Below are 24,191 nucleotides of genomic sequence, written 5' to 3'. Positions count from 1 at the left end.
AGTAGATAGTCTTTAAATCCTCGTTGAATGAAGACCTACGTTATTTCCTGGAATGCTTTGACATAATGCATCTAGGAGTTGAATGCTACATTTATATTTTATGGGCTAAATGGGTATGGTTGAAGGGAAAGGGAGTTATAAAAAATTTGAGGAGTAAGCAGAGCCAAATTCTTATGGATATATATGATGGTATTTTTTTTTATGGCATGACAAAGCTATAATCATTTACCTTACAGTTTAGGAAAACCCAATTTGATTTAAATTCTAAACTTTAGCATCACAGTATATTAAATCAACACATAAAAGACCTGGTTGCTAACATCCGACTTTGCTTTGTGAAGCCATAGAATTGCCTTTGTGTTACTCTACTGCATAAATGCATTTGAAAATAATACAATAACCATTTAAGGAAGATTAAGCAGAAGGGTTATTGTAATCTGAATACATGAGGAACTAGCTCTTTAAAATAAATATCCATTAAATAACAGGAATATGTACATGGATCTTATCAAAGTGCTTTAAGGCAATCACAGTTAATGAGTTGATCATTATTACTCTTAAAAAATCATAGCTATCCGGAGAAATAATTTCTTTGAGTGCAGCTATTACAATCTAACGCTACTCTCAGAAAACAGATTACTATTTTGTGAGGTATTCTTTTAAGTTAAGACTTTTTAAACTAAGAACTCAAGATCACAAAGATAAAAATTAGTTGCCATGTTCTTAGATGATCTATCACTGTGTGGCCTCTCTAGGTCTCTGAGTCCATTTTTAGATTGAAGTTAATGCCTATACATCCCTTGTCAAATCAATGTGATGTTTCTGAAAGTGTTTTATAGGTTATGAAATACTGCAAGAGCTTTGATATCATCTTTCTTAGTATTAGTATAATGGAGACATTAGCACAACTTTAGATAATGCCCTTAGCCTACAGCTCAATTGAGAATGTTGTCTGAACTTTGTCAAAAAATTTCCAATTTTCTTTTTTTTTTTTTTTTTTTTTTTTTTTTTAGGGGACAGGGTCTCGCTATGTTGTCCTGACTAACCTCAGACTCCTGGGCTTAAATGATCTTCCTGCCTCTGGAGTAGCTGCACTGCTTGGGCACCAGCACATCTGGCTTCAACCTTCCCTTTTCACGCTCTCTATTCTCCCCACTCCTGTTCTCACACACTCTGATTTAGACCCCACTGTCCTGTGCTCTATGACTCTCATGAAACATCCTCACCCCTGTGCCCTTCTCTCCACTTTCCCACTCAATGAGAAAAGGTTAAGCCTCTCAACTCTCAGCCAATCCCACACAGCTTCTTTGTAGTTTACATGTTGCTAGATACATTTACACAGCTGTGATGTCTAAGAGCTCTTCCAGGCTATGTCCAAAACCATTGACAGACACTTCCACCAGTTCCCAGATGAACCCAACATCTCATTCTCAGGGTCATGTCGTCTCTCTCTTTCAACTTCTGGCACTCTCCTGGCCTCAAATCTCAGCTAATGACCTGACCTCATACCTGAAAAAAGGTGAACTAATGTCATGAAATGCATGTGCATTAACTAGGAGTTTCTATTCAAAGACAGAAATATTCTGGCTTTCTCTAAAGCCCATGTTTTCTTGCATGCTGTATCTCATCCTCTTCTGTGTACTCAGGAACTTCTAGAAGCATCTTTCATCTCTGCTTCATGTCAGTGTCTCACTCTTTGCTAGACTCTGTCCACTAGCTTTCCTGGCCTCATGCATGTCTTAATACGATCCTTACAAAATCTCAGACCTCATTTGATCCCACGTCTCTCTCACACAGTACCTCCCTTTCCTTTCTCCCTTTCACGATATGATTCTTGCTATTTCCATTTTCTTACATAGTAAGTGTTTCTTAATCTACTTCATTTTGATATTTGTTGCCACCAATACAATGAAATTTTCTTATCAGTTACCAATGACTTTCATATTCTCCAATTTACCAGTTAATTATGTGTTCCTTATCATTAGCCAGTAACCTCTCAGACACTGCAGTCTCTGGGTGCCCCTGGCACAAAATCTTCCTGCTTCAGACCTTTTCTTCTCAGTCTCCTTTACTAACTCCTCATGTCTGCCAGAATTCCAAATACGTAAGTGTCCTGCATTTATCTCTCTTTCTTCCATCTCTTTGTCATCTCCACTGTCTCCCTAGGCCATCTCATCTATTCCCCGTGGTCCAGTGCACAACGTGTATTCTGAGGTCTCCCAAATTTGCAGGTCCAGCTTTGGCCACTCTTACTAGCCCTGGCCTCAGAGATCTGCTCCCGAGTCATTAGTCCGATGTTTTCGTTTGTCAGATGGCTCTTGGACCCATGCTCTATACAATATCAAAGCAGACATCTAAAAGTCAAAAATGTCCAATGGTTCTCCTGCTTTGAACCTTCTAATGGTTTACCATTATAATTAAATCTTCATCACAACTTTCTAACCTTTCATGAATTCGCCACTGCCAACATCTGTTTCTCTTATTTACCACATTTTAGCTATATCAGACTTCTTCCTTTCAGATTCAAAACATATAATCATCCTCCCACCTCTGTTTTTTGTTTGTTTGTTTCACTTTGAATAAACTACACTCAGAATACACTTTTCTTACATACCTACAGGACTGATTCTTCCTTGTTTTTTAGATCTCAGTTCAATCATTACCTTCTCAAAGAGGTCAACCTTCACATTAGCCACCATCTATTTCTCGATTTACTTTCAAACCTACTATTTATTATATTTTCTCTACAGCATTCAGCATGACGTTAAATTACTTTTTTATCCATATAGGTACATATTGCCATTTTTCCTTTGACTGGAACACAAACTCCATGAAAGCAGGTGTGTTTTCATCTTCAGCCTTCGAGCCTTAGGATACTGTCAGGGAAAGACATTCCATGAATGTGTTCTGAATAAACAAATGAGAACATGGCTTGGCATATTGAATCCATTTTTATCTGTAAGTATTTATTGAATAAGTTAGGAGCCCAGGCCTGTATTTGGAGCTGGAAGCCCAGATGAAAACTAATGGTTCTTTCCTTCAAAAAGTCTAAACTGGAGAAGAGTTGTGATAAAACAATTATGAGACTGCTCTGGGAAAATGAACCTAACTCTGCCTGAGAAGAGCAGGGACCAGGTTCAGTCAGGACTTGAAGGAGGAGTGGCATCCAACTGCCCAAGGGCATGGAGTTGGAGGCACGCATCCTGGGCACAGGCAAGGAAGCAAGGTCAGTGAGCAGTTTCTCCACATGCTCTGGTGTCCCTGGCATGCAGCTTTGATCTACAGCTATGGAAGGAGACGGCCAGCAAGTCAGGCTGCTGGGGACTTTCTCAGTCTGAAACACTTCTACTACTGTACCTGCGTCAGATTTTTCATTTTGATTAAAATATATACATGTATTTTATATATATATATATATATATATATATATATATATACATGTATTATATATATATATATATATATATATATATATATATATATATATAAAATAGGCATGTAAATTTATGGCCAGGTGCAGTGGCTCACACCTTCCTTTGGGAAGACAAGGCAGATGGATCATGAGGTCAGGAGTTCCAGACTGACCTCATCAACATGGCAAAATCCTGTCTGCATTAAATATACAAAAAAATTAGCCTGACGTGGTGGTGAGCACCTTAGTCCCAGCTACCTGAAAGGCTGAGGCAGGAGACTTGCTTGAACCCAGGAAGTGGAGGTTGCAGTGAGCTGAGATTATGCCACTAGACTCCAGCCTGGGTGACAGAACAAGACTCTGTCTTGAAAAAAATAAAAATACAAAAAAATTAAGAGAAGATACATAAATTTATGAATGTAAACTTTGTATATAAAAATATATTTATATATATATCATATATAACATAAAATTTTCAATTAGAGTGCTTCTGTAATGAATTATATATTCATTTATTTTTAAAATTCTATTTAAACTTCGTTTCCTAGAAATCCACTGAAATTAAAAATCGAGCACAAAGTCACTTTCAAGACCTTTGCAGTTCACAGAAAGCCTGCAGTTTGGGGGGCAGCCTGACTGCCAGATCCCCCCTCCCCCACCACATGCAAAGACCCAAAAGAGACCTGACTGGGGTTCAGAATTTTTTTGAAGAGAAAGTTTAAAAGGTTCAAGGAGAAGGACAAGATGAATGATAAGGCACTCACCTTTTTACAGAAAAGGCATCCGGAGAAACTCATGTCAGCACTAGGCATTGAAGCCGAAAATGATATGCAGTCATAAACCTGGGAACTTAACCCAGCCCCGTCACCCAAAGCATGCATGCACAAAGAAACCCTATTCTTTGATGGATGCTTCTGCAGGTCACCTTCATTCTGACCATTGGCTTTCCCAAGCCTCTGTCTCTGTAACCAGAGCTGGCTCAATTATGTCCCATCAAAAAGGACAGATAGCAGGAAGGCCAGGTTCAGGGAGGGAGCTATAATTTTAGCAGCACTTCCTGTTATGAGTCTGACTTCTGATCCCTTGTGCTTGCTCAGGTCAGTGAATTGCAGCAAATGGTATGCATGAGTCACTCTCTCTCCTGGGTCAAGCACAGGCTGCAGGCAGACGTCTGAAGGACTTTTCCCTTTTTAACTCCAGGAATGACACATCCAGTCCACTTTGCTCTCAAAGCATGTAGTTTGGGCAGAATTGGCCAGCAATACATATGTATTTGAACTGAAGTTTGTAAAATAACACAATAATGTCCCATAACATTTTTATATTTCATCAGAGCAGAATCGTTCTCAGGTGCTACAGACCTAAGAAAACATTTTGTTCAAACTTCTCATCTGGAACAGGAGGAAGGCCTGGGAAGGGTAAGAAAGTTGCCTAAATCAAATTACTAATTACAGAGCTGAGTCCAGCACCCAGTTTGCATGACTTTCGCAACAGGGAGGTTGTCTGTGTGTCTGCTGGGTCTGCTAGGCTTCTTCAGGTTGCCTCATCCGTCAGACAGCACTCACACTTGGATGTGACATGAGTCACAAGAAAATGGGGGCAGGGGAACACTTTTGTAAAGACTTCCGTGGTAGAATTGCAGTGTGTTAGATATTGGAGGCCCGTGATTCGGCATTACAGTTAGAATTTAATTTCCTTGTTTGTAAAATGAAAGTTAGTAGCTTCAGTGGTTATTCCCAAACAATGCCATATCTTTCTGAATTGCCAGAGACTGTTTTAAAACCTCGTATGTCTGTGTCCCATCCTAGAACTCCTCAACAGCAACTGCGGAGTTAAGAACATAAATTTCTCTTTTAGGATCCTTCACTATTCTAATGACTACCTAGGTTAGAAAATGATTTTATTAGATGACTCCAGATTCCTTATTCAATTTTAATATTCTGTGATGTTAACCAGTATTTTCCAAAATTTGCTCTTACTGGGAATCATTTTATTATCAAGATGAAAGATTGAGAACCTTTCAAGAAGTCTTCAATTAACTGAAAATTTTTGACCACATTTTCTCAATGTACTGAGATAAAGAGCCTTTTTTTTTTGTTTTTTTTAATACAGGCTCACTCTCGCCCAGGCTGGAGTGCAGTGGTGCAATCTCAGCTCACCGCAACCTTAGCCTCCCAGGTTCAAGCAATTATCCTGTCTCAGACTCCCCAGTAGATGGGACTACAGGAGTGTGTCAGCACACCCAGCTACTTTTTGTATTTTTAGCAGAGACGGAGTTTCACCACATTGACCAGGCTGGTCTTGAACTCCCAACCTCAGGTGATCCACCCGCCTAGGTTTCCCAAAGTGCTGGGATTACAGGCATGAACCACCACGCCCGGCAAGAACAATTTTTATTTAAAGCAGCAACTGCTAGCACCTTAGAAACGAATGCTCCTCAGAAGATGTTTTTAAAATAATCTAAATTATTAACATAAGAAGTCTACATACACATATAGAAACTTTATAATTAAAAAAAATAAACATGGTCACCCTCTTAAAAACAGATAAGGAAAATGAACTTACAAAACTATTCAGTTAATCACTGAAGACACATTTTCTCTTAAGGACCCAGTGCTCAGAATTAACAATAGATTTCTGAGGTGTCTGGCTCTTTAATGTAAATTTGCGCTGTCTCCACCCCGAAAGGTGCTTCTTTTAGACCTTGTTTTTCTGGGAAAGGTGAAGAATAATGAGATGTCTACTTTATTTGAGTAGTCAGATGTTTACAAATGAGCAATCTCTAGATATATCTTCCTTTTGGAGTTTGCTTTCTTTTTGCAGTTCACCTCTTTGGGTTTTAAATGTTTCCTCTGACTCCAGATGAAAACCTAGCTTGAAATAAATACCCCGTGACAGCCACAAAGCCCTTCTGTACAGAACTCTGTCCGCCGCCGATGGATTTGGAATGAGAGTCAGGCTTGTGCAGAGGCATCCGGGGTCAGATGCGGAATGACCCGCTCCTCTGGTTTCACTTAAACGCACATTTTCTCCATGGAGATAACACACGCCTCCAGATCTGGTTACTCGCTTCAGAAGGGGATCTCATTTGTCCTAATGTCATTTTTAGCCTTGGAAAGTGTCTTAAACTTAGCTTTGTCGCCTTAATAATATGCATTTTGAAAAAGCGTCCTTCAACCGAAAGAGATGAGCGTGCAGACAGCAGGTAGAAGGCGGACGTGCTCCATGGTCCTGCTCCTGGTGATGTCGTCGTCGGGACGCTCTCTCCGAAGAGCAGGCCGAGGGCTGCCGCTGGGTCCGCGGCGTTCACACCCGCACGTGGTCCCGGCCCGGGCCGCGCAGCCTCCCCCGCGGGGCCGCCTCCGCCTCCTCACCTGAAGGGAATTCCCGGCTCCTCCGCTAGTGCCTGCGTTTGTTCTTGCTCACGGGTTCGTGGGAAAACACAGAGATAATGGAGCCTCTGGCCGCCTTCATGCCGCCCTCCCTCCCGCCGTCACCGCCTCCCTCCATCACTCCTTCCTTCCTCCCTCTTTCTCTTTCTTTTCCTCCATCCTTCGTTCTCTCCGCCCTTCCTCCCTCCTTCCTGCGCACCTGCCCTCCCTTGGTCAATGCTTCGTCCTTCATCACCCTCCCCTTCCCGCTCTTTCCTGCGTCCTTTTCCCTCCTTCCTTCCCTTTCTCGTTCATGGATCCCCCTCCCCTCCCACCCTGGCCTTCTCCTTTCCTTCCTTCTCCTCCTTCCACCCTCTGTCTCTTCCTCGCTCCCTCCCTTCCGTCCTCCCCCCGTTCTTCCTTCTTTCCCTCCTTCTTCCTTCTTTCGCTCTTACCTTTCCTCTTTCCTTCTTCTCTCCTACCTCTCTCGCCTTCCTTTCCTTTCTTTCTTCCTTCCTGCTTCTTTCCCTCCTTCCTCCCTTCCATCTTCCCTCTTCCTTTCCTCTTTTCCTTTCTTCCTCCCTTCTTTTTCTTCCTTTCCTTTGGAATATTCCATCTCCAAATTCTAATTGCACACTCCTTACACGCCAGATAAAGTTCTGGTTCCAGAGACAGAAGTAAAACATATTGTTGCCTTAAACACGAAAAGCTGTGATTACTTAGCGTAACGGAACCAGGAAAACCACCAACTGCACAATGGGGTGCTCAAGGTCATGGAGGAAGGGCAGTGCAGAGCTGGAGTGCATGGAGAAGGCTGCCCAGAGAGCTTGCCAGACAACGAAGCGCCTGTCTCAAGTCCTGAAGGGTACAGGGGAACCCACAGAACGTAAAAATGGAGAAAACACTTTCCAAGCAGCGGAAATCATATGTGGACGGCACAGAGATACAAAACCACACTAGCAAACCTCAGTGAGTGTTCCGAAAGGGCGGGTGTTTGTGGGACCGAGACTGTGTTGGACATGAGCCATGTCACCATGACCTGGGGTGCATGGTCGAGGAGAATGGACCTCGCCTGATAGGCGACAGGAAACGATGCACATTTAACATTTACACAGCACTTTCTCCGTTAGGGGATCTCGTCTGAGCTAATGTGATCTTAGCTTCTGAAATGTCTTGAACCTCACTTTGTCCCCTTTATCATAATAATATACATTCTTAAAAGGAGTCTTCAGAAAAAGGAATTGGTGCAGAGAAACCTGGTAAAAAGTAAAGTGTTAACTAATCATGTTCCTGCAAATTTGATCAAAAGAACTGGTCTTGGTCTTTTTGCAAAACAGGTTCAAGGCTGTCACTGGACAGCCCACCATATCATGAAAAGCGCATGGACATCTATAAAGACACGTGCTGCATAAAGACTGCATGATGTCCCTGTCAAATGTGTTCCTTGCTCATTATAACCACTTTAACGGAGCGTGTGCAGTTACATGTGACATTGATAAATAGGTGGAGACATGTTTCCTGATAGACAATGAAGCCCATGAATGTGTTCATATGTGTTCAAAACAAATTTAACCACTCTTCTTACACTAATTATCACAGGGACCTCAGGAAAATAGGAACAAAATCAGTTTAAACAACGTGGCTTTAATTTTCCTCGGCTTTTCTATTATTTACATTTTTTTGTTGTCTCTTCAATCTGATGAAGGCTGTTTTTCTCTTTAATGATTGATAACTTTCCTAGAGTCCCATTTATTCCTTAAGAGAAAGACAGTATTTTCTTGACGATATTGAAGTTCTTTAGACATTTTGATGTTTCATGTTCTTAGCTTTCGCTGTAGCGCTTAGACTCATTTCTCCAGGTCCTGCTTGTTTGCTTTTCTTTCTAATTAAGTGGATTTTCTGGTTCAGGGCTTTAGACAATGCCAAAAAATGTAATTAAAATCACACTGGTCACAAGAGGAGACTTTTGGCAAAAGCATATATTATTCCCTTCCTGAAAAAGGACTTTGGCCAACCTGATTTTTATCTAATTGTTTAGAAGGCCCAGGAGCTATCAGCGCTCCACACAACTTGTCTCCCTGCCAGCCCTTTGGGTTTCAGAGGCCTCTTCTTGAAAGTTCAAAGACCAACTTCACATTTTCTGTGAACCTTATTTGGAATCTGCCTGAGGGAAGCGCTTTGAGGTTAATCCCATGGCCTAACTCCAAATGAGGGGTAAATGTATGTCTTTTATGAAAGACTCACTCAAATCAGAATCTCAGGGAGCTCGCAAGAGTGCCTTTGACACAGAGTGGTGGCTGGCTCAAGTCGGTTACAAGGAGCCAGAGGACGGTAGACATTTACATTTGGTGGCTGAGATCGACCATTTAGACCAGAAAATAGAAAAAGGAGATGGCTTTGTCTGTTTTCCTTTCAAAGATCCCATGACAGAGGATGCTGCAGAGTCAGAGTAAGTTTTTTTTTTTTTGCTTAAGGATATGATGACTAAAGCATGACCCTTGGCAAATTCCCATCTTAATGCACTCACAAAGCAGCTGGAAACTTCACTGAAATACAGAAGAAACTCATTGGGAAATGTTTGGTTGCCCTTTTAAAGAATTTCTACCAACATAAATAAAGGCAGATTAATAAATGCATACAAATACATGTGAGGATGGAAGAAGGGCTTGTCATAAAGTAACCATAGTCTGTGTAAAGAAATCCTTATAATAAATTAACTCTTGGAAAGAGAGGAAGAAGGAAGGGAGGAAGGGAGGGAGGGAGGGAAGGAAGGAAAGAAGGAAGAGAATAAGGGAGAAAATAGGGGAGGGAGAGGGAGGGAAGGAGGAAAGAGAGAAAGAAATGGGGAGGAGGGAGGAAGGCGGGAGGAGGAATCATAAAATCTATGAAGATGCCAGGGCACCAGCAGAGGACTGAGGACGTCTTCCTTCCTGCCCACCCAGATGGTGCCTCACTTACTGTTGAACTTGCAATAGTTACTTTTCCTCTCTGAATCTCAATTTATTTTTTCTGAGACCAAGTTTCACTCTTGTTGCCCAGGCTGGAGTGCAATGGCACGATCTCGGCTCACTGCAACCTTCGCCTCCCGGGTTCAAGCATGAATCTCAATTTCTGTAGCAGCACAAATTGCAGAATTGGAGGAAATAATTTTTATTGTTTCTTCCTCTCTAAAATATTAGTGAGCATATGTGTGTGTGCTGCAAATTGCCCTTGAAACCTGATAGCAGGAAAAACATTTCCAAAATTGATGCGATTGTCAGGTTTTTGTCCCATAAAACAAGGAAAACAAATAAACAGTGACAACTTATTATGTTTTTATTTTTGCATTTGCAGTTTTGCATTTGGAACTTAATCTGTAAATGTACATGATTTCTTGGAGTTCTCTTCTCCCTTGGGTGGGTCTTGAAAAAGCAAACTATTGATACAGAAGTAGAGATTATGTCCTTTATTTTAAATTTTAATTTCTTGAAATCATTTCTAGTTTCTTGGAATATGCTTGAAATTTCTACATAAATGATATTATTCATCTGACAGACTTAAAGGCCTCCCAATTAGAATATCTTAATGCCTTCTAGAAATTTTAGTGTTTTTAAATGCTCATGTTATAGCATCAGTTTTCTTCCTTCTGTACCAATGAGGAGTTAATGCAGACAAACAGTCACAAAGAAGAGAGAAATGAGCAAGTTCATTGATTGGGTCCTGATGTATTTCTGGGCTTCAGATAGTCTTTATGCCTATATTACAGCCTGTTGTGCAAATATAGAACAAGACTCGGTCCTTGCTCGTTTGCACGCACTACGAGGTGGGATAAACACCGTGCTGTCGGGCCAAGCTCCTCTTACGTTCACGATCCCCCAGCGCCTTCTCACTTTGGCACACCGGCTGCCCGCAATCTAGCCTCTGCCCTCCTGTCTGGCTTCCTTTGCCAGTACCCACTTCTCTCTCCCTCCCACAGCTCACACATGGGTGTGCATGCACACACACGTTCACTCCCTTTTTCCCAAGTAAGTTACATCCTATGGTTTCTTTGACCATGGCGTTCTCTTTGACTGGGGTGCTCTATGCCATCCTCTTTAAGTGGCTGAACTTTGCACTTTCAGACTCAGCTTGAACTTCATTTTTCAGGCAGTCTCCCCTACTCTCTTGTCTCTCTTCTACATTTCTCCAGCACTTCATTGCATCGTTTGCACGTTAAGTTGCATTATTGGTTTACCAGTCTAAATAGGGCAGGGGGCTCCTCAAAGACAAGAACTGTTACTTCTTTTAATACCCCTAGCCCTGAGCCCTGAGCGGGTATCCAACAAACATCTGTAATTTGGGTGCTAAGGAGGGCTTTTAGATCAAAAAGCAACAAAAGTCGTGCATAATTTAAATTGATAAAGAAGCAGCAGATTGCGTCCTAACTAGAGCATTGGTGTTCAGTCTGGTAACTCAGTAGTTGAACAGAAGGCTCAATGATTATCTTCTGAAATTTGGTATCCACATCAGTGACTCTAGGTGGCACAAGAATGGAAAACTGTTTGCACTCCAGCCCTTCACTTCACTGAGATTTCTTGGAGAAAGTTACTTTCAGCCCTCAGTAGCCAGAAAGGTTAACAATGGCTGCCTTCCTCATGTATTGCCTTAAGCAGGGGGAGTAACTTATAGGCAGGCTGTAAAGACTGACTAAAGCCTTGGGTCACAAGTGTATGGCTATGTTCAATAAGAAAGAATTAGAACTGAACATAAATTAACGAGGTTATAACCTAGTAAAAGCTTTCCCACAGTGGAAGCTTTTTGAAATTAAATTTTGCCTTACTATGTATTTTTGAAAATCAATAAAAATTAATACTAATGCTTCAGGAATGAATAAGTGGGGAGAAAGCCATGCTGTGATTTCTAGACATCATGCAGAGTGCACAGCTCCCACAGTGAGGACAATGGCCCTGGCCCTTGTCCATGTTGGAGAGAGGGCCTGGAAGTCCTGGTTCACACACAGCCCAAACCCGCTGCTGTTCCAGGCCCTCTTAGAGCATCATAAACAAGATCAAGGTCTCCAAAGATGATTCAATTTGGGCCAGGTTAATGCTGAAGGACAAGAAAGCTCATTTTAGCAGATTTCTCTTTAATGACTTTGAAAATGATTGTTTAAAGTAAATTTTTCGAAAAGAAAGTTAAATGACTTTTTAAAGTGCCATTCAGTGAGAAAACAAATCCACCACATACTCTCAGATCTGGCGGGAACGTTTCTCTCTCCCCTCTCTGCTGTACGCAGCACAAAGCCAGCTCACCTGAGCATCAGGAGGAAATCGGAAGTCAGAGGGCATCTCTCTTTGCAGGATATGTCACCTTTCCTTCCTGGAGAAAACTGAAAGAGGAGAAGTGTGTCACTGCTTTTGTGACCGCATCAAATCTGGTAACTCCTGTTTTTTCTAATGATATTTCCTTTGTCTCAAACTCCTTCACCTTTTCTGTTGGAGCTCCAAGTTCCAGCTCTAATGTCCCCACTGAGCCCCCCATGTAGAATAAAGCATGCCACTCCCCCTGCAACAGGGTCCCAGGGCTTTGTTCACAATTGTTTATTATAAGCCCTTCATAACCTCCCGAGCCTGACATATCAAACAACCTCAGCTTCTCTCAGGGTCAATCGACATCCTTCACATCTTGAGAGTACCAAAGCCTAGCCGGACCTAAACAGTAAAGGCATCATAGATGTACACCATGCGTTCTTACTGTGTTGATTTGCTTATTTGGCATTCTGAATATACGTGGAAATTTAAGTTCAAACAAGGGGCTTTAAGTTCAATGGAAATGGAAATTTAAGTTCAAGCAAGCAGATTGTTGCTTGAACTTAAAGTGCAGGTGCATCTGATTCAATACTCAGATATCAGCAAGAAAGGATAATAATACGGGAAGATGTTTTCATTGGATGTGCAGTTTCTGCACAGAACTCAACTCTGGCTGCTGGATAAATTCTCGTCTCTTTGGGAAGATTAGTCTAGTCTCTGGGAAATTCTAGTCTCTTTGTCAAGAAATGCTTGCACACTTAAAGCCCACGTGCAAAGTTGAAAATACAAAGGGCTGCAGGTGCCAGCTTTGCTTTGTCTCTACTAAAAATAAATCTTGGCCTTGTGGGTAAAGTCAGAACTACCTGCAAACAGAAGCCATCGGTGTATCCATTAACAATTTTAATTTTACTATGACTCTATCATACATGCAAAAGTAAATAAACAGTTGACCCTTAAACAACACGTGGGTGGGGGCACTGATCGCCTCTATTCTCCTGGCACAGTAGAAAAATTTTTGCATCGCTTTTGACTCCCCAAAATCTTAACTACCAATAGCCTGCTATTGACCTGAAATCTTACCAATAACATAAATAGTGGATCAACTCATAAATTGTATATGTATTACACACCATATCCTTAAAATAAAACAAGCTAGAGAAAATGTTGTCAAGAAAATCATAAGAAAGAGAAAATACATTTACTATTCATCAAGTGAAAGTGGATCACCATAAAGGTCTTTGTCCTCATCGTCTTCCTGAGGAGGAGGAGGAAGAGGAGGTGGTTTTGCTGTCTCAGGGGTGGTAGAGGTGAAACCAAATCCATGTATAAGAGGACCAAGGCAGTTTAAATCCATGTTGTTCAAGGGTTAACTATGCATATATAAATATGTACACATAGAAATATGCTGTTTTTATGCACAACATGATGATATATTGGTCAAGAACAGACCGGCTATATAGTGGTGGTCCCTTAAGATTGAAATACAGTATTTTTATTATAATTTTTTCTGTATTTAAATATATCTAGGTACACAAATACTTACCATTGTGTCATAATTACCTATAGAGCTCAGTGCAAGGACTTGCTGTACAGATTTGTAACCTGGGAGGAACAGGCTATTTCGTACAGCCTAGGTGTGTAAGTAGGCTCTATCATCTAGGCTTGTGAAAGCATGCTCTCTGATATTGGCACAAGGACACGTTTCTCAGAGAGCATCCCTGTCATTAAGCAACACGGAATTGCATTTACGTATATTAACAGCTTCAAAATTAAAAATAAAATCAATTGTGCCTGAAAATCAAATTTAGAGTATTCACCTTTCCCTCTGAAGCCCCCAATGTAAGTTTCCGGATTGTGTCTTATTTTCTTCCCAGAAGTAACTAGTGACCTGTATGTTTATGAACTCTTCAGTATTTCCATATTGCATGCCTGAAAATATATAAATGCATCAGTATCTATTTTAGACCTATGGAAAATCTGACTGTTGGTGATCTGCATTGGCATGAATTTTTCTCTCAAAATTAATGTTTTGAAAATCATCTGTTTATGTATATAGCTGTAATTGATTCGTTTTGCTATTTTAGAGTGAAATTGTACAAATATACCATAATTCATTACTCCAGTTAGTTCTAATAACATTTAATGGTTCCTAATATTTTTTACATAATGTAAAAGTTTATATTCAGATGCACATGAACACGGGCCTCTTCGGGATCTAAATTTAGGAGTGAATATTTTTTCATGTATTTGATAATACTATATTTCATCAAACTTTAAAACTTTTGCCAATGTGATAGGTATAATGTGTGTGCCAATGTGTCATCTTGTGGTATTTCTTTCAAATAAATATTGTTATTATATGTGTATTAAAAATTAGAAAATATAGAAAAGCATTAATATATTAAGAATATCATGTTCACAACACCCGAAAAGTAACACTTTTAATATTGCAGTACCTATACTTCTAGATCTTTTTTTAAAAAGTGAGATAGTGTCCTATGTGCTATTTGTAAACCGTTGTAAAAATTAACAATTTTAAACTTTTGATTTCTGTTTATTTTTATCTTTTCTAACTTCTGTATCATTTTTATATTTTTGAATGAACCTAAATATTCTTCATAGCTGGTTTGCTTGAACTGTTTTCTAATCCAGGACTATGCAGTAAAATCCTTTTTTACATTCTTAACTCTTTTGTATTCTTGTGCAGTCACTTTATATGATATTGGCTTGCATAGAACGTTTATAAGGTATCCCATTTTTGTTGATGGCTCTAGTTGCTTCTTCATGGTGTCATTTTGCCTCTAGATCTAATCCCTGTAAATTACAGTTATGTGAAAGCTTAATGAATTCAAGTTCTTTTTTTTTTTTTTTTTTTTTTGGCTAGCATACACTACAGGCATATTTCATACCACATGGAATCAGATGAAAGGATATTTGGTTTGGTTGTAGCATAATTAAGATACTTGGTTGTATCATAATTAGTGATATCAAAACTAATATTATTTTGTTGACATGAAGACAGTCATCCTTATATAGGTGTATCTCAGAGATATTGGAGGTTGGGTTTCACACCATAATTAAGTGAATACTGCAGTAAAGTGAGTCAGAAAATTTTTTTGTTGCTCAGTCCATATAAAAGTTATGTTTGCACTCTACAATAGCCTATTAAGTGTTTAATAACATTACATCTCAAAAAACAATGTACATACCTTGATTTAAAATACTTTAATGCTAAAAACATTACCTGAGCCTTCAGTGAGCAGTCATGTTTTTTGCTGGTGCAAGGTCTTCCTTTGATGTTGATGGCTATTTACTGATCAGCATGGTGACTGCTATAGGTTGGGGTGGCTATGGAAATTTTTCTTTCTTTCTTTCTTTTTTTGACACAGTCTCACTCTGGTGCCCAACCTGGAGTGCAGTGGTAATCTCAGCTCATTGCTTTGGAAATTTCTAAAAGTAAAACAACAATGAAGTTTGCCATATCAGTAGACTTTCTTTCATGAACGATGCCTCTGGAGCCTTAATGCTTTATAGTATTTTACCTACAATAGAACTACTTTCAAAATTGGAGTCAATCCTTTCAAACCTGCCACTAATTATTCAAACAAGTGTATGCAATATTCCAAATACATTTGAACAAATGTTTACAGCATCTTCACCAGGAATAGATCCCATCTCAAAAACCGCTCTTTGTGTTGATTCATAAGAAGCAACTCCTTATCTTCATCTATTCAAGTTTTATAATGAGATTGCAACAATATAGTCACATCTTCAGCCTCCACTTCTAATTTTTTTTCCTATTCCCACAGCATCTGTGGTTATTTCCTCCACTAAAGTCTTGAATGCCTCAAAGTTTTTCACAAGAGTTGGAGTCAACTTCTTTCAAACTCCTGTTAATGTTGATGTTGGAACCTCCTCCCATAAATCACAAGCATTTTTATTGGTGTCTAGAACTGAAAATTCTTTCCAGAAAGTTTTCTATTTATTTTCCCATATTTATCAGAAGAATCACTATCTGTGGCCGCTATGACCATACAAAATGTATTTCTTAAATAATAAAACTTGAACATTGAAATGATCCATTCATCCATTGGCTATACAATGTATGTTGTTTTAGCAGGCATGAAAACAACAGTAATCTCCTTTTACATCTTTGTCAGAGATCCTGGGTGACCAGGAGCATTGTCAGAGAGTGGTAATATTTGAAAGAATTTTTTATTTTGTCTCAGCAGTAGGTCTCAACAGGGGACTTAAAATAATCAGCAAATTATGCTGTAAATAGATGCACTGTCATCCAGGCTTTGTTCTTCCATTCATAGGGCTCAAGCAAAGCAGATTTGCCATAATTTTTAAGGGTTACAGGATTTTCAGAATGGTAAGTGAGGGCTGGCTTTAAGTTAAAATCACTGACTGCATTATCCCCTTAAACGTGAGTCAGCCTGGCTTTTGAAGCTTGGAATCCAGACACTGACTTCTCTCCAGCTATGAAAGTCCTAGACGGACTCTTCTTCTAGGCTGTCTTATCTACACTAAAAATCTGTCATTTAGTGTAGCCGCCTTTTTCAATGATCTTAGATGGATCTTCCAGATAACTTACTGCAGCTTCTATTCATACGTTAGCAATTTGTAGCTTCATCTTGATAATTTTGTTAGGGAGATGTCTTCTTTCCTTATACCTCATGAACCAACCTCTGCTAGTGTCCAACTTTTTTGATGCAGCTTCCTCACTTCTCTCAACCCTCATTGAATTAAAGGGTGTTAGGGTTAGGCTTTGGCTTCAGGAAATGTAGATGGTTTGATCACCTATTCAGACCCCTAACATTTTCACCACATTAGCAATAAGGATTTTTTTCCTTATCATTCATGTGTTCACTGGAGTAACATTTTTAATTTCCTTCATGAATTTTTCCTTCGCATTTACAACTTGGCTAACTGGTGCAAGAGGCTGAGCTTTGAGACTATCTAGTCTTTTGGCATGCCTTCCTAAGTTACATTATTTTCTGCTTTTGATTTAAAATGAGAGACTTGGGACTCTTTAACTTGAACACTCAGAGGCCTTTAAAGGGTTATTAATTGGTTCAGTTTCAATGTTGTTGTCTCTCAGTGAATAGGAAGGGCCTGAGGAGAAGGAGAGGGTGGGAATGGCTGGTCACTGGGGGAGTCAGAACATACACGTTTATCAGGGAAGTTCTTTCTTTCGTAGGTGCAGTGCATGATGCCCTAGGCAATTACAAGAGCAACATCAAAGATCACTGATCACAGATTACCGTACCAGATATAATGGTAATGACAAAGTTTGAAATACTGTGAGAATTACTAAAACGTGACATAGAGACAGGAAGTGAGCAGCTGCTATTAGAAAAATGGCACTGGTAGGTTTGCTTGATGCAGGATTGTCACAAACTTTTAATTTGTAAAAAACCCAGCATCTGCAAAGCACAGACAAACAAAGAACAATAAAATTAGATGTGCCTATAGAGTTATGGATTATTCTTTGCAATGAAAAATAATAGATGTGGTGTTACTTTGGCATCAGTAAGTCGCCTAGTGATTTTAATCTCTATATTCCTTGTCTGAATTAATCTCACTGTGCTTTTAATTTCAATGTGTCTATTCACGCTTACATAAATGGATGCTAAACTACTTATACATTTATTGGCTACTTAATCTTCCTTTACTATAACATACCTATTAACTGAATTTTGTTCCTTTTTCTATTGAGCTATTTGTATTTACTGATTGGTAAAATGTCTGTACATTTTTGACACTAGTCGTTTGCCGTTTATATGTGTCATAGATACTTTCTCTGAAGTTGAAGATGTATTTTCCAAACTTTAAGTTGCTTTGGGATTAAAATAATTCTTTTGAACTTATATATAATCAATCAACTTAAAACTATTTTATTTACAGTTGTTATTTTATGTGTGGTTTATATATAGTCCCCTCTTCAAGAATATAAAGATATTTTTCTGTTTTATTCTATATTTTTAGTTGACATCCACATTTAAGCCTTCAAGCCATGTGGAATTCACTTCTGTATATCTTATGGGAGTGAGATCCTATTTAATTTTTGTACTGATTACCAATTTTCTCAGCACCATTTATTGAATAATCTATACATCCTCTAATATCTACAATATTAGTTTTGACTTGCAGAAAATATCCTTATATTCCTGGATCTAATTTTTTGTTTTGTTTTGTTTTTTTGTTTTTACTGTATGTTACTTTTTTTCTCTATAGTGTTTTTATTATTAGAACTTTTTGATAAGTCATTCTCTGGTAAGGCAGTTTTTCTCATTTAGGTTTTTTTTGTGTGTGTGTTTTTGTTGTTGTTGTTTATGCCACCATGTCACTCCGTCATCCAGTCTAGAGTGAAGTGGTACAATATTGGCTCACTGCAACTTCTGCCTCTTCAAGTGATTCTCCTGCCTCAGCCTCCTGAATAGCTGGAATTACAGGTGCCCACCACCATGTTCAGCTGATTTTTGCATGTTTAGTAGCGACAGAGTTTCACCATATTGGCCAGGCTGGTCTTGAACTCCTGACCTCAAGTGATCTGCCCACCTTGGCCTCCAAAAACATTGGGATTACAGGTGTGGACCATGGCACCTGGCCTCATTTAGGCTTTCATCCAGATAGTGTTGACTATTCTTAGACTTTTTTTTTTCTTTCAAAATTTTAGATCAAGTTTTTGGGTTCTAGGAAAAATCTTGTTCAATGTGTGTTGTCCAGAGTTTCGAATTTTTCTATTTATCCACTATCCCATCAGATAAGTCAAAAGTTGACTCTACAAATTATGGGATGAAATTTTGCTGACTGACACTTGAATCGAAAATTACATCCTTGCAGAAAAAACAAAAATGAAAACCTCATCCTGAGGGGGATACAATAGTGGTGAGGATTTGAACATTTCCTGGAAGCTGATGACCCCTTCTGCAGTTTCACTGAGGATGAGCAAAAGGGAGCAATGATAGAGAATTAAATAAAACAAAACATAATGAAACAAAGACCCACCCCCCATTTCCTAGAATTGCTCTATACTCATGGTCACCAAGAGCTAGCAGAACTCGTTTTAAACCATATTTATTAACCAGTAACAGTTCTATAGTCTTCATAACAAGCAAGTGTCAGGATTGTTTTTAAGCCCACATAATCCCTTGAGTGGCAGAGTGCCCTAGTGAAGAAATCTCTGAAAGCCAACCCATCAGTGGCAGCCTCACAGTTTGAAAGTCAGTCAATGGGATAGGTGATGCAGCCCAGTGACATCAACCCTGTACTGGCCTCTACACCCAACACAAAACTTGCCACTAAAGTTGTAGACAATCCACTCCCACTTCTTTAAACAAAAATAATTTTTTTTCAAACTGACGTCTAACTCCTGCCTCACTAACCAACACAGCTCAAGACAAACTATTTCCTAAGATCTGCAGTTTGCTTTAGATTGGAAAGACTTTTCTGTTCACCATATTTCTTCTTCACTTAAGTAAGCAATGACTTCATATTCATTGCATCATATTTTCAAGAGAAAGCCTTATTCTTGACAATAGTATCTTCTTAGAAAATGGCTTGTGTGGTAGATCAAAGAACAGGAAGACAAGGGATTTCAAAGAGGGGCACAGAGATCAGAGATGTATCTACATAAATGGGTATAAAGCATGCAGAATTATTGTGTTTTACATTATTAATGTCCACAAGAGTGTCCGCGGACCAGTCACTTAACAACCAGTATTTATAACTTCTCCTTTGTAATTCTTGGCCAGTCTAATGCTTCTCCAGTGGGTCTATGAATGGAGTGTTTCTGGTGGCTAAGATTAAGATTTTGTATAAACCGAATAACACATATTCCCACTCACCAAGACTAATCAAGCTATTGCTGTTGTTGAAAGCCCAGCATTTCTTCTGAATTCTCAAGTGACAACTCATAAAGACCAGAAAACTATTTGGTGGGGGTGGATTTTATTATTTATGCCATGGAGCAAACGATCCATTTATGCCATGGAGCAAGTGATTCATGCTTCTCCAATGTAAAATATGCCAACTGCATTCACACGAGCAGGGACCATGGCTTGGTTAACCCTCTTAGGTTGTGTCTATTGTAGGCCCACGTGGAACCATTTTGAACAGTGTCTGTCAGACTGAATGTTGCAGGGCAGGAGCAAAGAAGTAGAAAACCTGGGATACCGTTGGTGACCCACCCAAACCTTTTGGCTCAACTTTTTGTCTAGCCACTGCTGCAATAACCAGCTCTGCAGAGGTGTGGCATGACGGCACTTTGCCTCAGCTGCTATCTGTTGCTTTCTGAGATTTCTAGGGAGATGCCTATACCCATGAATGCGCAGCCTGGAAGCGTATGGGAGTTAATGACACAGAGCCATGGGCAGCAATGAGGGAGGGAAGCGTGGGGAAATGGTTTCACTCTCACACTGCCCCATTCCTTTTCCCTGAAACATCCCCAAAAATTTACCAGCTGGAAACAAGCCTTGTTTCAGTTCTGCTTTCCAGTGAGTTCAGGCAAGACAGCATCTACTATTACTCCAATATATAAATGAGAAATGTGAGCACTTGAAAGATTAAATAATGTGTGTGAAGCCTCAAAGGCAGTAAACAGCGTGTACAGAATCTGAATGCATGCCTGTTTGACTGCTGTTTTCAGCAGCATTTTAAAGATGTCATGATTATTATAAAACATTGCCTTGGAACAAATGATTTACCATTTTTAGAGTGCTCCAGTTTGAAAAATTTTCGTTATCTATGAAAGGAAAATAATTTAACTAAATCTTAAAGTTGAAATCTAATTACACCATCTTTAAAGGTTCTGAATATAATATTGACCTAATAAGAATACAAGAAGTGATGAAACAGATGCAACTGTTGTAATCAAGATTAAGTTTGAATCCTAGAGTTTCTACTGACTAAATCCTGGGTAACTTATTTAACCTTCCTGAAACTTTCTTTAGCAGAAAAATGTGTGTAATAATTTTCCCTGAAGACTTTATAAAAGATATATTAGTTTAAAAATAATACATTATTTATCTCACTGCCTGGAATAAAATTAGCAGGCAAGAGGCTTTTAAATGTTGGTGTCTTACAGGACCTTAAGCACAAACCTACAACAATATAAAGCACTAAACAGAATTCAATGAAAGAGAAAATCCAGTGGTATAAAGTAGTAATTTGTTTGTTGTGTGAATAATGAAATAGACATTGGGGACGATGGTCCTGAGAACTGAGGCTGGACTGTGTCTCAACTGTGAAAATGTCTTTGGAATTCCTTAAGGGTCTAATGGTGCTCTATTTCCTGTGGACCTCGTTCTAGCTGCCAGACTCTTTGGGGTAGAAGACCTCCAGGTTACAATGGACCCTAAGCTTCTTTGATAGAAATTATGTCTGAGAAAAGAACTATAGAGAATAGTTGAAAGAGGGAGGAAAGGAAGAAAGGAGAAAGAAATAAAGAAAAAGAAAGAAAGAAAGAAGAAAAAAGGAAAGAAAGAAAGAAAGAAGAAGAAAGAAGGAAAGAAAGAGAAAAGAAAGAAAAAGAAGGAAGAGAAAGAAAAAGGAAAGGAAGGAAGGAAGCACTAAAGAATACAAGAAAGAAGGAAGGAATGGAGAAAGAGAGAGAGAAGGAGGGAGGGAAAAAGGAAGGAAAAAGAAAAGATAAAGGTAGGAGGGAGAGAAAAGGTAAGAGGAGAAATGAAGGGAGGAATAAAGAACTCCAAGAAGAAAGGAACACCTAAGAAGTGAAGACCCCCCAGAAGACCACTCGCTTCACATGAACTGAATCCTTTTAACATCTTTGTTCCTCACATGAAAATGCTTCGGTCTGTGGTTCAGTTTGATCTTTGGCTCCAGTTCTGAACCATGACAGGGTACCCTCTCTGTTGTCAGCCAGGAGCAAAGGCTCTTGAGTGCCTGTTGAAGTTGAATTTTGTAACCATAAGAGGATGTAGGACAGAGAGCAGTCACGTAGCTGACTATGGTACCAGTAAATCAAAGGAGCTTTATTTGGGGTGGGTAGGTACACAGATTTTCTATAAAGAGAATGTATATATTACTTCAGGGGAAAAAAAAACTTCATTAAATAAATTAAATGGTAAGATAAATATACAGTCAATAATGCATCAAACATCTATATGTCTTATTGTCTGTAAAGAAGGCTACTGAGAGTTTTAGAACAAACACGGAATTACCAGTAGCTTCTAACTGCCGATGTGATAGTTGGAATGTTCATAGCTAAGAGCCAGAAGTCCAGCTAACTTGCACTGAGCACTTAGAAACCTTATATATGTATTTCATTTGGTTCACACAAAACTCTATGACAGGAACCACTATCCCCATTGTATGAGTCAAACTGAGGTTAGGAGAAAATTTTAAAGAACTCCGCCAAGCTCACAGTTTGGAAAGAAAGAGAATTGGGATTTCAGTGCAGAATGGTCTCAGTTCTTTTCAGGTAACATTGAGTCTGCAGCCAGTTTCACAACACTAGGGAGCCCAGGAGATCAACGAGAGAGGAGGATCTTGGCCAAGCAGGAGCACAGACCCGGTCCAGGGTGGAGATCAGGAGCAGGTCGGGCTTGCGAACGAGACTCAGATGAAGGCAGCTGTGGGAAATCAGGACTCCGAGGAGAGCCAGAAGCAGGATCTGAGTTCACTCTGAAATGCAGGAACGAGGAGCAAGGGCAGCCTCTGTACCTGAACACAGAAACCCTATCCACGCCCAGAGCTCGTTGGCTCGGGCTGAAGTCACCGGCAGGTCCTGCAGTCTTTTGTTTGCCTCCTGTGCTCCCAGCTGATTTGGACCTCTGCCTGCAAGACACGGCTCCGATTAGTTTAAATACGCTGCACTGAGCTTAAATAAATATCAAAACGCCTTTCTGCTCCTGCCTCTCACTCTTCTCCCATCACCTTAGCAGGAATCCTAATGGTTCAAGTGCAACAAATCCCAATAGTTCTCTTGTTTCTTTCTGTTAGAGAAGACACAAGCTAAGCCACTTGATTAGGCTCCCCTGCGTGCCATCAGTTCCCAAAGAGGTGAGGTGCTACGGCAAAAGCTGAAAAATGCTACCAAAACAGTCTCACTGGAAAGCCAAGATTCCGAGTTATGACAAAAGCATCTGTGAATTGCGATTTCGATCTTGCTTTTGTTAATTTACCTTTTCTATCTAACGTGCTTTCATGGAGCATCTCTTCTTGGAAAAAATCTTGTGTTAATGCAGTTTCCGAGATGCCAAATTAAACAAAATAGAATAAAATAATGGCAAAAATGTAACGTGCAGAGAGAAGGGTCTTAGTTACATAGTAACATAGAAAGGGAAAAAATACATGTATGTTTCTATAGTATTACAAAGGCACACAGTTAAAGCGAGGCAGGTGAGGTACAAATAAATCCTCAGTGGACTTAGATACAGACACCAGGTCCATTTGCATAATGCAGAACAGGCTTCTGGCTGGAAGAGGCATTTAAAGCAAGTCAGAAAACAAGGACTATGCTTGCCATCGAAGGACACAAGGGCTTTGGATTAAATCCCGAGTCTAATGGGAAGGCTTTGGAGTTTCTGATTAGAAGATTGTCCAAGCGCATTCATAAGGGGGATCATACCACTTTATGGGCGGGTTCATGAGAGGGATCACATTTCCTTTGACAGCTCACATGGAAGTGTGTCCCTACTTCCAGCAGAAGTAATCTTCCATCAGAAGAAACCATTAGTTTCTCTTCCTGATACTCATTATCACCTACGGCTTCTGTTTATTTACTTCTTTGTCTGCCTTCTACAAGTAAAATGCAAGCTTTCTAAGAACAAGGACTTCGCTTCCTTTCTTCCATTATTCTAATGCCTGGAACACAACAGCACACGGCTGGCTGCTTGATAAATATTTAGCATTTGTCAGCTGTCCATTATGAGTGGAGCCTTACATAGCCTCTTTATTTAACCCTGTGTAGACGCTTATTCGTGTTCCCATTTTATACATGAAGAAACTGCGTTTCTATAATGTCATACATCTAGACCGAATCACTTGGCCACATCTCAGTGTGCGAACACGTGTGCTTGGAGGTGGGGATTTGGCAGAGGGTAGTTTGGTTCTTTGGCAGAAGGAGGAATGTGTCCCAGAGAACCCAAGGACTTTGTAAATTGGAAGGAACCT

This window comes from Saimiri boliviensis, chromosome 1 (genome assembly GCF_048565385.1).
Source record: "Saimiri boliviensis isolate mSaiBol1 chromosome 1, mSaiBol1.pri, whole genome shotgun sequence".
NCBI classification, from domain to species: Eukaryota; Metazoa; Chordata; class Mammalia; order Primates; family Cebidae; genus Saimiri; species Saimiri boliviensis.
The sequence above is the reverse complement of the archived record's forward strand: the minus strand, read 5'-3'. Positions refer to the sequence as shown.